Below are 10,661 nucleotides of genomic sequence, written 5' to 3' on the forward strand. Positions count from 1 at the left end.
GATAAAGCTAAGCAGTTCCAAAAGATCAGAGTTCATATGTCTTAACTGCTGGGAATTGTACAATCATAATGGCCAAGGCAGCATGGGGTTGATGATGCTTGAAAGATACCTCAAGGTCTTCTCTTAATCATACCCAACCTTTTTTGTATCCCTCTCCCTCTCCCTCCTTTTATCTAAGATTTTTGTTTTTCATGGTACAGGGTTTGTCTAATCCAAGACCTGGATTTTGGTATCGCTGTTCCAGGAAATGAATTCCAGGCTGGTTTAACCATCAATGTAAGGGATCTTCAATTAGTGTGCAAGTGCCTAGTTGTAGCATGGGGTTTGTTGTGTGTGTTGCATTCAGTGCAAATGGTGAAAGTCCTTCTCTTTTTTGTCATTTCAAAGCCAATGGAGGAGAGAATTATCTTTCGCCGATGTGTATTAGTTGTAACTCTATCCAAGTTCTGTCAGATCATATTTGGCTATTCTATCTATCTTTTGATCATGTTAAAGAGCTTAAAGAATGGAAGCATGAATCCTTTAGCAACATTGAGTTGTCATTTCATTCTTTCCAGCCAGGAGTAAAGGTGAAGAATTGTGGTGTCTATTTGTTATCTTCTGTATATATTACACCACGACCATCTTCTGCCCATTTTATTGTAACAAGCAAAGAAGCAGCTTCTTCATTTAAAGCTTCTTTAGCTTTTTCTTTGTCGTACCATCAATGGAAGGCCAATGTTTTCCCTCGCATTAGAGTGACTTATTTAAAGTCATCAGATCGAGCCCAGAGATTCATTGTCCCAGTCATGAAGGAACCAGAGAAAGTAATGGCAATTAGATTAAGACTCTTTGAGGCCATTGAAGAATCAGGGCTGTCAATTATTATATTTGCAAGAGATTGTGCTTCTTTACCTTGGTGCTTTGAAGAACTTGTCAAGATTGTCAGATTCATGGATGAGATGAGATCAGACACTGTGTTTCCAGTTTCTTTGTGATATCGAACACAATCAAAGATAGATGATCAAACAGAGAGTTACACAATTGTCTTTGATAAGAGTGGAAAAAATCTCACGGAAAATGAGGAGAAGGTACAAAGATGGATGGATATTCTCAGTGAAGTTGAGATTTCATCTACATCGAGATCAGTGGAAAGGTATCATTACTTTTATTTTATACCTCGACATATCAACCACTTCAAGTAAATGAAACTGGGAATACTAAAAGATAAGAACTTAATGTCAACAAAGTTAGAAAAATATGTTCTCGTGTTTGAAAAGATATATATATAAAAAAATCAGTATTAGATCTATGCTCTTTATAACATTGATTTCATGTATAGGTTTACCATGCAGGGATGGGGACAAGAATGTCCAGGTTTCAGGTACTTTTTCTTTCAGCTTTCATGTATAGCTTTGCTTGTGTACCGTTTTAAAAACAAGATAAAATCATCTTATTGTTAAAATTGAATTGCTGAATAGACTAAGCTCACTCTAGTCATACAAAGCAATGGTTAATGTACTTGATACAAAGAATAGGAAGCAAACAAACTGAACTATGAAGTACAAAATTCCAAAGTTAGCACAAAAATAAAGAAAACAAATTAGGGATGTAGTATCCCAGTTCAATTGGTTGTGTTACTAGAAATAGGCAATTAATTCTATTGGTTGAGCAACATAATCTATTGATTTTTTTTTTTAAAAAAAAAAGCATTGCGCTATTCACCATAGCGTAACCTCTAAGAATTAAAATCTCAAAAGTTGTGCTAGGAGTAGCGCGCTCAACCTTTAAATTTTTTATGCTAGAGGTTTTGATATATATATTTCTAAACAAAAAAAATTAAAAATATATTGGTTAAGAAAAAAATTTTAAAATTGTTCAATGACTGTCTACATTACATAACAGAACATCAAATCTTTGATGGGATTTAATCAAGTAACCTGAAAAGGTAGCCTCACTGGTGTCATAATAACATTCACAGACTTAGCTTTCATGGTAGTAGCTATCTCTCAAGCAACTTTATTTATTATTTATTTCTTAATTTCCTTTCCTCAAGTGATCACTTGAAAAGATAGCTATGTGTTTTGATTGATGTATAATTGTCTTTAAGAACATACCATCCTTTTCAATCTTCATAGCTCAAGCTCAAGTATTCATTGCTGCCCCAAAATGGAAATCGAATTCTTGTACAAATATAGTTTGATAAAAAAATTTATCTTTGTTCGTTGCTTCTTCATCATCATTTTCATTAAATGCTTCTATCTTTGAGTCTTAGATTTTGGAAATGTAAACAAAAATTCCAAGATTAATTTTTGTATTGTTATTTCAGGAAGAGTCAAGCAAAGAAGGTAGTTTGTATTCCAGCACCAGCAGCTGCAAACAGCAGGTCTAGTGGAGAAGTAGTTCCATCTGACTTGTGGGCATGGAGAAAATACGGAGAAAAACACATCAAGGGTTCTCCTTATCCAAGGTAAAATATATATATGTAAAATATATATATATATGAAGTTGATAAGATTACTAAGAACAAACAGCTGGATTTTTCAGTTCTCTATTCTCTCTGACAAATTATATCATTGCCTGAAAAAAGGTTTCTTGATTTAATTCTTCTTCTTCTTATTTCCCTTTTGCACATGAAATGCAATATATTTTTTCTTAGTAATGCCCTGAAAAAGTTCTGGTGAACCCAAGTAATGCTTCCCGAGACACTGAGCTCAAACAGTTTGTTGTTTGGTGCATAAACAACATTTTAAGCATTGATTGACTGGTTGTAACTTGCAGTGCTAGTATTGATGAATGTGTATGCACTATTGTTCTTTGAGCTCAACAGCTTCAAAGAGTTTCCAATTTGCATGCTCAAATGATTGGCAGGAAGTGAATCCAAAACACTGAGTTTCTTAGCATATAGTATTGTTGTGAACTATTAGTGGTTTTCTTGTCATCTTTCTGATCAGTTTTCGGTTTTGAACTTTGATTTTCTTTTAGTAATTATTATTTTGAAAGTGGTCTGTAAATGTTTGGTTAAGAATTGCACTGAATGTTAAAACATATTGTCTTTCCTTCCAGAGGTTACTACAGATGCAGCAGCTCTAAGGGTTGCTTAGCAAAGAAGCACGTAGAGCGGAGCCGAAATGATCCTAACATGTTGGTCATCACCTACAATTCTGAGCATAACCATCCATAGCCAACACAGAGAAATGCACTTGCAGGCTCAACAAGGTCTCAGCCAACAAAGAGCAATGCAGCTTCAAAGAGCTGCACAGGTGCTCAAGCACAAAAAACAGCAAATACAAAGGAAGATCAGAAGGAGAGTAGCAATGATACATTGTCTCCTACCGATATTATTGGTGGTAGCTCAACAGCAAGTGCATCTGTTAAAGAGGAGTCTGATGACATTGAGAAGCAGATGGAGATGGATGATAATGAATTCAGTGAAAGGTTTTCTCAGAGTTACTGTTTGTGGGAAAGACCACTGGTGGTGACTTTTAAATATTCAGAAGAGATAAAATACACTGTTTTTATTTCAAAATAACAAGAAGATTACAAGCTCTCAAACTCACCCACTCTTTATCTCTTGTATTTTCCACACACATTGCAATGCTTTCTTGATGTCTATTTATAGACATGAACGGTAGTACAAAAAGAAAAAACAGACAACATGCAGAATATATTCCACTAGCTCATCTTTCCACTTTTTACTAAAGTAGATGAGTTGTTCCACTTCGTTGCTTTAACGAAGTGGGACTACCTCACATGGTAATGTTCTAACAGTTGGTCCTTATGGTTGAGTTCACAGCAACAAATTCCCCCGTGGTTTATTTGTTTTCCAATTGATTTCTTTAGTAACACTGGATTTGTGATGTTTGTTAGAAACACAACTCTCATAGACTTTAGTTGGATGATTAATATAGGGCATATCTTTGACTATCTTTTTGCTTGCTAGCATCTTCAGACTTGTGAAATTTAAATGTCCAAGCCTTAGGTGCCAAAGTCACTCTTCATTGTTGGTGATGGCACTCAAACACTTTGCTGCAGCATATTGGATGTTTATAAGAAACATCCTATCTTGGACATCTTCACATAGGCAATTAATCTCTCATTGTAATCTTCAATTGTTAGATTACAGTTCTTGATAAGAAGACTGCAACCTTTCTCCAAATGTTGGCATATACTAAGCAAGTTATGCTTAATGGCTGGAACATAATAAACATTTGCAATGTAGCTATGCTTGGCATTCTTCAAACGGATTGGGATGTTGCCTCTTCTTTTCACTAGAACTTTTGAGGTGTCTCCAAAAGTGACTTGACGTTTTACAGTTTCATCTAGATCTCCAAATAAATCTTGTTGACCACTCATGTGATTGCTAGCTCTAGAATCTAAATACCATATATTCTCCTGATTCTCACCTAGTCCTTGTTGGACTAATAATACAGTTGGTCCTCTTATGGTGATATTATTATCTACATAGTTGACTTCTCCATCTACCTCTGATGGAGCTTTTCTTCGCCATTCAGTGTTATAGTGCTTAAATTGATTGCATCTATAACATTGAATATTTCTCTTGTCACAGTTGTTGTAACTCCCTCCCCTTCCTTTAGGAGTAAATGTTTGTTGTCCTCAATCTCCTCTAGTGGTGTTTCTACCACCTCTTCCTCTGAATTTTGTGTTTCAAGACCCTCTTTCTTGGAATCATTTAAAATCCCCTCGTCTTTGTTAACCGCTTCATTGAGTGGTATATTCAGTTGTTGAAATCTCTCTGCCCTCTTTTAGAGACAACTTTGATTGTAAGGAATGTTCAATTGCCTTATATTTTTTTACTATCTTTTGTTCATGAGCTTGTAAAGAACTCATAAACTCATCCATTGTCAACTTGTCCACTTCTTTGGATTCTTCAATAGCGACAATAACAAAATCAAATTTTGGATTCAGGGATCTCAAAATTTTCTCAAAAATCCGAGCATCTAAGAGGGCTTCTCCATTTCTTCTCATCTAATTGACTATCACCATAATTCTCGTGTGATAATCATAAATAGATTCTAATGACTTCATTTGCAATTATTCAAATTCACCTAGCAAAGATTGAAGAAGAATCTTCTTGATTCTCAGCACCTTTATATTTTTGTTGGAGAGCCTCCCATATTTCTTTTGATGTTTCTGTGGAAGCTATGATCTCAAATGTGGCTTCATCAAGACCTTGATAAATGATGTCTTTGCTTTGTTGTCTTTCTTTCTATTGGCTCTCAGGACTTGTTTTTGTGCCTCTTGTAATGAATCTTCTAATTCTTTGGACTCTGGTTCATCATAACCATATTCCATAATCTCTATACACTCTTGTGAACCATAAAATGCCTTCAATCGGATACACCAATTATCATAGCTGTTTTTTGTTAGCTTTGGGATAAGTGTTTATGCATTTTATGTAGTCATTTTATTCTTTGAATGACTATATCACATTCTGGGAGTTGAATTTAGCAAAATGAACACTGTAGATGGTTTTGGAATGCCCATAATAGTAGGGAACTAGTCTGACTTTGTTGAAAATGGGTCAGAAATAAGGTGAACCGGTCAGAGAAACGATTCTGGATGTCGGGCAATTTGCTGCGGTTGAACCGAAAATATTCTGGGGAATATTTGTTTGGCTCGGATCGGCTTGATTGGCAGTTAAGCGGTCGGCTAGGGTACGACTTAGGAGGCTCGGCGCAGCTCAAATATGGTGCTTGTGTGGCTCAGTAGTCTTCTTCCTCTGAGCACGTCGGATGCGCATGAGCTATAGTGCTGTATTTTCAGGAGGCGCGTGTGAGACACCCCTTGCTCCGATGAATCTGATTTTTGCACCGATGAGTTCATATAGATGAATTTTACACCGTGGAATGCTCAAAATGTGTTTTGGACAATTTTGAAAATTCAAGTATATCCCAGAAACTCCTTTGTTTTCTGACAAACGAGGCTTTAATACCAATTGTTGGTGGGAAAGACTACTGATGGTGGCTTTTAAATACTCAAAAGAGATAAAACACACTGTTTTTATTTCAAAATAACAAGAAGATTACAAGCTCTCAAACTCACCCACTCTTTCTCTCTTGTATTTTCCACACACGTTGCAATGCTTTCTTGATACCTATTTATAGACATGAACGGTAGGATAGAAAGAAAAACAGAGAACATGCAGAATATATTCCACCAGCTCATCTTTCCACTTTTTACTAAAATAGATGAGTTATTTCACTTTGTTGCTTTAATGGAGTGGGATTACCTCACATGGTAATGTTCTAACAGCTGGTCCTTATGATTGAGTTTACAGCAACAGTTACAGGCCATCAATGCCAGGTCAATCTGATCAAGACTTCTTTTCTGAATTGGGAGAGATAGATGCTGACCCTCTTGACCTGTTGTTTACACAAGGATTCAATGGAGAGGAGCAGAAAGAGAGCAAGGCCTTGGATCTATTCAGTATCTTCGACTGGTCTGAGGACACGAGCATTTCATTTGAGAAGCGAAGAGGGGGTTTATAACAAGACAGTGAAAGAACAACAATGCCACTTCCCAACTAAAAATAGCCTATTGAGTGTTTGTGCTGCTGCTGAAACAATGTCATTCTGGGTCCTGCTATAAACCCTTGTCTTTCAGCTTTGAAATTCCCATGTGTTGATTTTTTCTTTCCACTTTCTTCTTCCTTCGTTTCTTGTTTTTTACCAAAACAGCCAGGAACATTAGCCAGAGAAAGAAGGGTAAAAAGTCAGTGGTGGTTGATTGGGAGCAGACCTAATGAGCCCCGCATTCCTTTGGGAATATTGGTGGATGGGACAGAAAGCTGTGGAACAGAAGGTTTCAACAGTTAAAACAAGTAGATACACCAGACATGACTGGAAAGCTCAGTGAAGAGATTGATACAAGATGGGACTTACTTGCCCTTTCATCTTTTCAAGTGCAAAAAATTATTCAAGCACAACCTCCACCCTCTCCTCCCTCCCTTTGGTCAATCATGTGGGCATTCCTTAAATTATAAAAATATATAGACATACATGCTTTTATTGCATTGATGGGAAATAAAATGGAAGAAGACAAGAGTATATATATAATATTTGTTTGATGTTGTTGTTTAGATTTTTTTTAAAATTTTTTTTCTTTTTAGAAATGTATTAAAATAATTTTTATTTAAAAAATATCACTCAAGATTTTAATAATCAGTGAAGATATTAGATTAAGCTTAAATTATTTAAAAAAAGTTTAATAGACTCGGTTTTAAAATATATTGGTTTATTGGAATCATCTATGATCAAAAAGCCTTCAAATTATGGTTTATTGACCCGGTTTTTAACTCAATTTAATATTCATTTGTGCCAAAATTTGGCACAAGTGAATTAAAAAAATTTCAAAGTTTATGCTACTGAGCTACTCCAAGCAACGCAATCTTTGAGAATGTAGCGCAACTTATTGAAATTTAAAATTTCAACAAGCTGCGCTACTCCTAAGGACAACCACCAATAATGTATTATTTTTTTAATTTTTTTCACGCATGCTAGTTTGCGAAAAAAAAAATGTTGTCACGTGTGCTATTTTGTGAATAACTCTAAGAATAATGATCAACTTACGGGAAAAGAAACAAAAAAAAAATGATTAGTGTCGCACGTGTGCGGCGTCGCGGCGAAAAAATATATGGTTCTTTCCATTTTCTTAATCTACAAGGTAAATCTATCTATATCTATGGGGATACAAGAAAATATTGTCTTTTTTTGGTAGAAAATGGAATGGGAGTCACCATCTAGTATTTTGGTCACTAGGAACCCTAACTGGTCTCAGAGATCGGGTACGGGGACTGGTTGCGTAAAGGGAAGGTATTAGCACCCCAAATACGCCTTACCTAAGGTAAGCTGCATTGTTTTATTGTCTGATAAAAACTAAAGTGCTATTGTACTTCTAGTTGTTGGTCTGTCTATGGTTCAAGAAAAATCCTCCTCGGTAAGAAGGTCTTTAACTTATCGGGTAAAAACCTAACCGTTCTAATGTCTATACCAAAACTTTATTAATAATATTTAGGAATACGTTTTACGTATAAATTCGTAATCCCAAATACTACTAATAGCACCAAAAAGATTTTTTAGAATTTTTGAAATATTGGCCTAGTTCTCATGGCTTGAATAAACTTGTTATTAAAGCCAAAATGCATGCTAATACATATATTGTTTTGAAAATTTCCTTTGTTATGTAAAAATATGATGTTATAATATTTATATATATATGTTGGAGAGACTAGGCCGTATTTTAAAACAAAACAATTTTTTTTGGAAAATATTAATTTTTATGCTTTGACGAAAATCGGGTATTTTAATACTGGGTTTGTATCCTTACCGTATAAAAATACAACCCAATATTAATTCACCTTCATAAAAATATGCAGGAAAAATCAACAATATTTTTTAAGGATTTTTTTTAGAATTTTTTTGAAAGCAAAAACATTTTTTATGTTGAAAATCTCTGATGTTTTGATGAAAATCGGGTATTTTAATAATGAATTATATCTCTACGGTATAGAAATACAAACCATTATTAAGCCATTTTGACAAAAATGCAAGAATATATTATAATATATAATATAATAATACACACACACACACATATATAATAATTCACGTCCTGCGTGAACAGTAGGACGTGAATTATATTTCACACCTACTGTTCATGCAGTGAACAGTAGGTAAGGAGGAAGAAGAAAAAAAGGAGGAGGAAGAAGAAAAAAAGGAGGAGGAAGAAGAAGAAAAGGAGGAAAGGAAGAGGAAGGAGAAAGAAAGGAAGAGGGGCTCACCTGGCCGAAGAGGCTGTGGCTGCTGTGATGAGGTGGTTCAGCCAGTGGTTGCAGCGGTGGAGTTGGAGGAAGACGGCGTCGGTTTTCTGTTGCAGAGGAAGAAAGAAGAAGAAGAAAAATCTGCAGAAATTGGGCGAAAATGCTGGTTTTTGGCTGACTTTGGACCCGAATTTTTCATCCTCCAGATCATCAAATCCGACTCTATTTATAGCCTGTGGAATAAGGCAATCTTTTCTACGTTGGGGAAAAATTTCAGCCCTTGATTAAGTTGGTAAGCATCTCAACCGTTGGCTCAAAGTGGGCACCTCGAGCTGCCAAATTTCGCAGCTCAAGGCTGTTAACTGCCCGAGGTGGCCACTTTGAGCCACTCAACGGAGCCGTTTCTAACTTTTCCGACCCGACCGGACCATTCTCCGGGATAAAGGGGTTTCATGTGGATATGTTGGTGCAAGTTTTGTCGGATTTGGAGGCCACACGAGCCGGAAAACGCACCTGGAAAGCAGCCACTCAGGCAGCTTTTTGAGGAAGAAAGTGAACAGTAAATTAAGGCACCTTTTCCAAATTGGTCCCTGGTTTCGGATTTTCTCAATTAAGCCCCTAATTGGCCATTAAACTTCAATATTTATGCAATTAAGCCCCTGATTTGACCCGATAAATATATTTTGGCCTCAGAACTTAAATTTCTTCCAATTAAAGCCCAAATTGACTTAAAAAACAAATTTTCTTGCAATCAAAACTCCTATAAATTCAAATAAAAATCCAAATAAGTCCATAAACATCCAAATTTGGGCTTTTCTCCTCAAAATTCAAATTTTCCTTCTCAATAGGGCTCTCAATCATTTAAGAATATATTGTCAAAAATCCATCTTTGTATTTTTAACCTCCTTGACCGATTTTTCTGACCATTTGCTGAGCACTTCTGCCTTCTATTATTTTTCTAACCTCTTTTGGCTATTTATTTTATTTCATTTATTTAGGGACCCAAAAACGGGTTACAACAATTAGTGTATGTAATTTTCTAGTAATTACACCTTAAAGTCTAGCAATATCTAGGTTTCTTCTTCTTTTTCGTTTTCTTATAAGCGTCTGTCGTAGGTCTGGCACATGACATTAAAAAAAGGAAGCACAACTTTTTTTAATGTTATGTATTGTAAACTGCATGACTCTTTCACAATTACGCACTCACATTTCTCATCACTGTGCAGAACGTGTTTAGGCTGTTGAAACTTTAGATCATAATCGCTTGCCCTTTTATCTTAAGCTGAATTAATACATTTCTCCCAATTTCATTTGTAGCATGGCAAGTTAAAAAATCTAATTATCTTCGATCCCCACTGAAACCCTTACCTGGATGTGGATCTGATTCATACATGACTCCATTTCCAACTGTGTGCATTGTTTGTCCTCAAATAGTAAACTTTAATTTCTAATTGTCATTATTGTGAATGTACTGAAGTTGATGTGAAGGACTTATTCAAACGTGATACTAGAGGAAATTAGTTCTGTACTTGAAGGCTGGTTGGAGTATATCCTTATCATTAGATTGTTTAAAAAAAAAAATAGTGAAGAAAGATTAGCTCTGCTACTGCGTCACTAGCTAAAGAAAGTGCATATTATTTGGGATTTGCTCCTCTCAAATCACTACTTAATATAATACATCATGTTGGAAACATTCTAGGTTTTGAATTCATATTAATGTCTGGTGGACTCCCACGATTATTGTTTTGGTGTTGATGAAAAGGTTGGGCCATTGAAATTAGGTTTACCCCGACTGATGTGGAGCTTGTGCTTTACTACTTGAAGAGGAAGATATGTGAGAAACGTTTTGAGCTTCATATTATTCGCACATAACTGATGGTGTAAACCCTGGTAAAAAAAA

General features: G+C 35.6%; 1 pseudogene; it reads left to right on the forward strand.

The window, feature by feature from the left end:
* The first annotated feature begins 239 nt into the window (after positions 1-239).
* Positions 240-4,299, forward strand: LOC118042755 (uncharacterized; annotated as a pseudogene).
* Positions 4,300-10,661: the final 6,362 nt, after the last annotated feature.

This window comes from Populus alba, chromosome 17 (genome assembly GCF_005239225.2).
Source record: "Populus alba chromosome 17, ASM523922v2, whole genome shotgun sequence".
Taxonomy (NCBI): domain Eukaryota; kingdom Viridiplantae; phylum Streptophyta; class Magnoliopsida; order Malpighiales; family Salicaceae; genus Populus; species Populus alba.